This window comes from Morone saxatilis, unplaced genomic scaffold (genome assembly GCF_004916995.1).
Source record: "Morone saxatilis isolate NCDOM2014 unplaced genomic scaffold, NCSU_SB_2.0 Contig14, whole genome shotgun sequence".
NCBI classification, from domain to species: Eukaryota; Metazoa; Chordata; class Actinopteri; family Moronidae; genus Morone; species Morone saxatilis.
In genome coordinates, this window is record NW_023339696.1 from 1,896,903 (window position 1) to 1,904,120 (window position 7,218).

The following is a 7,218-nucleotide window of genomic DNA, read 5'->3' on the forward strand; positions in this document are numbered from 1 at the left end:
CAGAGTCAGATAAATCCACTGGTTTGATATTGAGGAAGAGGGTAGTGGTGTTGGATGTCATGTTAAATTTGCCATTTTGAAATCCATCAAAGAATGTAACATTGCTTTCAGAGCTGAACATAGTGGAAATGCGGCTGGCGTTGGTCATTTTGAACCAGAATATGTGAACGGGAAGACTGCTGAAGTTGGAGCACAGCAGTGTGACATCTTCACCAGGCTGAACCTCCACAGTCTGAGACTCAGAACCTGAGACAGAGATCCAGCCTGAAACACACAACAAGCAATATATTCATTCATAAACTATTACATTGTAACAAGGAATTTGTGAGTTCCACTGCTGTTCGGTCACTTTACTAAAGAGACCCTAACACTAGCATTATTAAAGTCTGTACACATACTCACAGAATACCGCTGTTATCAAGGTGAGGTTCATCATGATGTGTACAGTAGGACTGCAGCTCTGATCTGTGCTCCACTAAGAGTGGGCTCACTGTAAAAAGGTGGGTGTTGCTTTCGTCACTCCGGCTGCTAAAACTAACAACATCAACGCTTTCAGAAAAAAGGGCGTCACAGCCACAAGCAGAATGAGACAAAGTTAAACATTGAAAATCAGATAGATAACATAAAATAAGCCTTTATTCATCTCCAGAGGGGAAATTCAGGTTTTGCAGCAGCACAAGGACAGAAATAAATAGAGAGAAATACAGAAAAAAAATTAGAAGGACACTATATCAAATATAATAATAGAAAAAATTAAATAAAATAGAAACTTAAAAGAAAAAAACAATAACTACAGCTTTCTAATAAATTACTACAGTGTACAAAAGTTTAATCTTTTTAATGTGTATGTCTATATCAGGATACCTCATGCATTATTACTCATATAAACATAAACGCTTCCAACTGAAAGCTGAGTTATTTACTGCTGTCGATACGTCACTACACACTGCTGTCAGCAATAATTGACGGTTATTGACATGCAAGTGATAAAATGTGTCGTGATATAAGAAAATAACTTTATTTTCTGCTCAGGTTTTGTGTAGTGTATTATTGTGTTTATGGTCACTTACCAAAGGCTCAAAACAAGCTGTGTTTAAATCATCAGTATATTATCAGCTTCTGCTTTATTTCAGATTTTTTTCACAGTGCACAGATTGTTATCTCAGTTTCAGTCTCTTCCTGTGAAACCCACGATGTGTACCTCACTAACTGCTCCACTGCTGCAGACCTCCATCTAACTCTCACTATGAGGGGATCACAGTATGCTTACTGGCTTCTTATCCATCAAATTCTTCAAAAAAACTGATGCGTCAATTCTTGAGTTATGCCCAAACATGTGTTTTGTGAGGTCACAGTGACCTTGACCTTTGACCACCAAAATCTAATCAGTTCTGTGCTTGAGTCCAAGTGGACAAGTTTAAAGAAATTCCCCTGAGGCGTTCCTGAGATGTCATATGGTTTAGATATTGTTTCTAACAGACAGACAACCCAAATTCATAATGCCTCCGGCCATCGGCAGCGCAGAAGAAAAGAAATCAATCTCTGCCAAAACACATAAAAACACATTGAATCAAATGGAGATGAAATCAAGAAGGCCTCACCATCCCCCATGAAGCTTTGGCAACTCCTAGTGGTTGGGATACTGACATATAGGTCTACTGTGTATATTTTTAAGTTTTCTAGCAAGCCTTAAAATCAGGAAGGCCTCGCGACACCCCATGAAGCTTTGGCGACCCATAATGGGGGTCCCGACCCCCAGGTTGGGAACCACAGATGGAATGCATGCAAGTTATATGATATCCTTTGGTTTCACACTGTTACACTAATCTACAGTGGACACAAACCATTAACAGTGGTGCACAGTTTCATTACAGCACCTGAAGGTAGGTCCAGCAGTTCCAGCAGTTCCAGCCCAACCTGATCCACCCACAGACAATCATACATAAAGAGTTCAATATGTGATTCTCTCACTCAGTTGTCCAATTCATACTTTGCACGTGACGTCACAACTACTAGCTGGCGGGCAAGAAGCAACGAAACCCAGTAAACTAACGTAATCAAGGATCTTGCCAGGACGTCGCCAGTTTTACTATACAAAAGTATATATATATCATATGTACGTGATTTGATATGATATGGATGAGAAGAAGAATACATGTTACAGTACACACGTTACTGTTGTACTGCCGTCTACTTACTTACTTACAGTTACTTTGCATACATACTATCGTACAGTTATTACTACTACATTAACGTTACAACCTAACAGATTGCTAACAGGATTAAAGGCATTTCGCTGCCCCTGCTGCTCTTGTCTGTTGTCTGATGCTATGTGGAGTGGATAAGCAGGTAGGCTACAATGTTTGACATCCTGTAGCCATATATGATACAGCCTAGTTGGCATAAGGGTTGTTTTTTTTTTAAACTAACGTTACTTATCAAGCTGTCATTCGCCGGCAGGCAGGGTGTACATATTCAGATGAAGACTTCATCACACGACGGAACAGATGTCACTTTGTGTATAGCTACAAACATGCAAACATTAGCAAACGTTAGCGGGTAACGTTAGCTAGCTAACTAGTAACACTCACGTTTGCTTTGATTATGAAGATATTCCTGTTTTTCACCTCCCATACGACAGCGTTGTTAACCCATCCACTCTTGAAAAAAAGATAGCTATCCGTACTTTTGTAGGCTTTCATTTTTTGTGCGGTGTAAGGTGACGGATATATGTAAATATATATGTTTCTTGCCCGCCAGGTAACCATGGTAATCACGTGACTGCAAAGTATGAATTGCACAAAACTTCACATTCCACTTGTAGAAGTTTCATACTGGACCAGGGAAGACTACCAAACTATTTGTGATGTCACAAATCATGCTTGTAAGCCCTGATGCTTAAAATCTGATTTTCAAGATTTCCTTCTAGTGTCAAACTCTGCACATACATTTTGTACTTCCAGACAGATTTTCAGGGGAGTATTCCTTTGGCTTCACCATGCACCAGACTGTGGTAGGTGCGGGAGTGAGAAGAAAAGTGGAATCTGATTGGACCCTGACAGAAAAACAAGATATGAATGATGGTGGTTAGATTCAGGAAACACATGGTGAATGACCCAGTGTTTCCTTGGCTTTCAACAAGTCATTCAACACTTTGTTTCATTGTGTGTTTGATAGTGTTTCCATGTGCTCAATGTGTACTTTGTGAGGGTTTTTTTCTTATGTGTAATGAAGGAGGACAGGAGGACACTACTGTTGTGCGACACTGACTGAAGACTGAGGACAGATGACCACCCCCCAACCCCTCTCTCTTTCACAAGCAGAAAGCATGTCAGTGGTACGATGTGTGCATATTTGTATGATGAGTTAAAGTTAATCATACTCTTACACAACTGCAGCATAGGGGCCAAAGAGGGACATACTTAGACAAACTAACTTATCAGCCTCCTTTATTCATATGGTTGTATACACAGTACCCAGGGAAGGCACTGAATCACATGTAAACAATTATCCTCTGAACTGTAGTATAAAATTATCTGTTAGCTTAATTCTGTTGATTCTACATAGACATCAAGACGCAGGCTCGGTGGTCTAATGATGGTGCTACAGAAAAGGTCAGTGGTTCACCGAAAACATTATGATTTGTTTTCTAGGTAACACGGATATCAGCTGCAAATGTAATTATGGACAGATTTTAATAGAGTTGTTTTGATACCAATACTAAATTCCTCCGATTAGTGGTCGACCAATATGGGTTTTTTAATGGCCGATATTTAGAGAGCAGGGCTGCAGATGGCCAATATACAGTATAATGTTGATATAAAAGTCATGTATAATCCTCTTCTATTCTATTGGAAATTCCGGCATATGTTTACAGCAGGATATATGAAAGTTATAGTACAGGGTTCAAAACCAACCTTTTTACGCCCTTCCATAATTTACAAAGGGATGTGTAAACATGGTTCCGCAGCAGCCACACTGACTGACACGCTACCTGCAGATGTGTCTGAAGACAGTTTTTATTTATCAGCCTTGTAAGCACAGATATCAGCTGACCGATGATAGTCTATCGCTACCTCTCTAAAACAGGAAAGTCACACATCTGATACAATTTGCAATAACACATATCTCTCAAAAAATGTGTTTTAGCTGTAATACCACTCAAAGCCCTGCTTGCCGAGTCTGCTGGTTGCTGCATTTTTTTTAGCATTCCCTGCGGCCCCCACCACGGTGAACTAAACCAACTACCCCCCCAATGTTTGTGCCGCAGCGCCTGATTTGGTCTGAATCGGCCCTAAGTGCTTATTTAGTGCCTAAGAACAACAGTGTGAAGAAGTGCCGAAGCATGAACAGCAGGGTTGTGAGGGTCAGGGAGTTGATGTGGCTGTAGAGGAAAGCACACACACTGCAAACAAACAGACACACCCAGGACTCTGCTGATACAGAGGATTAAGTGCATATGCAGCTGCACCTCACTGCTGACCCACAAGCACATACACATATACACCAAAATGCATTTTATCTCGGGTATTTCCTCATAGTCAAGAGTAGGTTTACTACCTGTTGATAGGCTGGGAGTAACACAGGTAACTGCTTCTTCATCCATCTTTTTATTTTCTGTTTCTCTCTTTCAACATCTTCATCTTTTTTCATCCAGCTGAAGCAAAAACATAAATACAAACTGGGGCTGTGTGTGTGTGCATGTACATCCCTGTATAACTGAGTTTGTTGAATGAAACTGTAATTTACCATACTTTTCTATTTGCTCAATGAGCTGGATTGTCTGTAGGGGCAACCAAAGAGCTGAGGGTGAACACAATTAATGATTATTGAACTTGCTGACTGTTGCGAATGTGATGAAGCAACATGCGAAAGATAGATTCAAACGTTCATCCCAAATCGTATCCAACGCACACTTTTTAATTGGTTCAATCTCATCTTGAACATTTTTGCTGGTGCATTATTAAATGTGCTCCCCTCTCAGTAAATAAATACTAGTAGTTTTGCACATATATCAGGAATCCTACACCCTTTCTTCACAGGCTGCATAGTGAAAGCAGCACGTGAGCAGGGCAGCAGCTTCAATGATCCATCTACATAGCATGTGTTCAGTCACAGTATTGAGTGTAGGCCACCCGCATAGTGGCAGCACTAGGGATGGGATGATATATTATATTATCGTGACAAAAAACCCTCAGAGATGTATATCGTGGTTAATTTGCATTATAGAGATAATCGGGAATATCCTGATGTCCAGATGCTCATATACATTCGTGATTTTCTGATTTATTTTTGAATTGCCACAGGGAGTTCAAAAATCCTTCTAAAATCAAAAGCCTGTCACTGGCACTGAAGGCTAGATTTGCTCTTTCTATTCCCCACAAATCAGTTAAACCAGATGTGAAAATAAGATGGATTATAAACTAAAGACTGACAGACAGGTGCTGTGTTTCAGTGTACACACACACACACACACACACACAGGATAATCGTGACATGAAATGTTTATATTGTCCCATATCTTACCCGATACACAATCTTAAAACATAAGAAAATATCCTTGAAGCATAAAAATATGATTCAGGTCACAATCACTGGGTCTGTGCAGACAGCTGTATTAATCAATATAGAAGTACACCTGTTCTGTCTGACACACGTGAGATGGACAACTGAAAAACACTGCTAAAATGCCTCCTGTGCAGGCAAGCCATGACAAATACACACCTCCTCTTTCTGTTATAAATCTGCAGTCTCTAAGCCCAGACTGAGATAGCCTTGATGACATCACTATGACTCATCAATGTTATTTTACTTGACAAAGATCCATAAGAACCACAGAAGACATTATACACCTGTTTTCAAGACAGTCCGTGTTTCCCGACTGAAGTTAACTCTGCTGTGGATGTCAGAATGGAGACACTGCCTCTGTACAGTCTGAACCCAGAAGCAGCCATTATTATACCAAAGAGGTTGTCTCACAAACAAGTGTCTGTGCCCCAACCCCCATTAGACAGCCACACACACACACATTAAAAAGAATCACACACTCACCTCCACAGACACAGAGGGGTCTATTAAAGATGAGTCAGTCTCTAAAGCTGTGCTCAGAGTGGTACTTGAAGCTTTACAGTTTCCTGTTGATGTGAAGTTAGGTAAAGTACTGTGTGGCCCACAACAAAAACTAACATCAAACACACACACACTCACACACAGCTAAGCAGCTGGATAACCTCCAAATATTTAACAATTAGGATCACAGAAAGCACTCAGGAGCTTGGCCAAGGTTGCACAACCGCTTACACACACATTGATAGAAAGCCAGAGAATGTATAGCGAATGCATTGTGCAAAATGTAAAGTGAGTCAGGCCCATGACAACTGAGTTATGGCCTTTTTAAATGTAGGTTGCTATAGCGCCATCTATGGGCAAAATACCATACATTTTGACTGTTTGGATTGTGTCTGTGTCATCTATTATCAAAAAGTGGTGCTGGCCATGGAACCACAAACCTTTAGGTCCACCTCTCTAACTGAAATTAAATAGACCACAATTTAGAGGAATTTGTAAATAATACTGTGTCAAGAGGGAGCTGGGCCAAAAGATAAAACTTTCAATTTACCAGTGCATCCACGTTCCAACTCTCACCTATGGTCAAGAGCTTTGGCTAGAGACCAAAAGAATGAGGATACAAGAGGTCGAAATAAGTTTCCTCCGTAGGGTTGCTGGGTTAAACCTTAGACATAGATTGAGGAGCTCGCACATCTGGAGGGAATTCGTCCTTTGGAGGGTTTTCAGGCATGTCTGGGAGGAGACCCTGGGGTAGGCCCAGAATTCGCTATAGGGGTTGTATATTTCATCTGACTTGGGAATGTCTCAAGATCCCCCAGAAGAAGGAAAGCATTGCTGGGGAAATCTGAGGTGCCCTACTTTACCTGCTGCCACTACAACCTGACTCCGGATAAGCGGATGATAATGGAGTCAGCTTCTCCTGGTTAGCATTTCTTCAGGTTTCATCGTTCAGGGGGTTTCTACTGGGAGCCCAGTTATACACAAAGGTCTCGTCCTATTCAAAACAATCAGACCCTGATTAATACTGCTAAAAACACAGAATAAAGCAGTTGCACCTTAAAAATCACTGTTTCTCCCATGCTGTTGGGCTGACAAAGGACGTCCCAGAGGGGCTGTGAGCCGAGCTGCTGCTAACAGTAGCTCAGCTTG

The 7,218-nt window shown here is 40.9% G+C and overlaps 1 protein-coding gene and 1 pseudogene across 1 annotated transcript in view; both read right to left on the minus strand.

The window, feature by feature from the left end:
* The window catches only part of LOC118323728, a 3,747-nt pseudogene extending 955 nt beyond the window's left edge, over positions 1-2,792 (minus strand).
* LOC118323727 overlaps positions 1-7,218 on the minus strand; it is a gene marked incomplete at its 3' end in the record, with an annotated part of 53,597 nt that overhangs the window by 21,910 nt on the left and 24,469 nt on the right.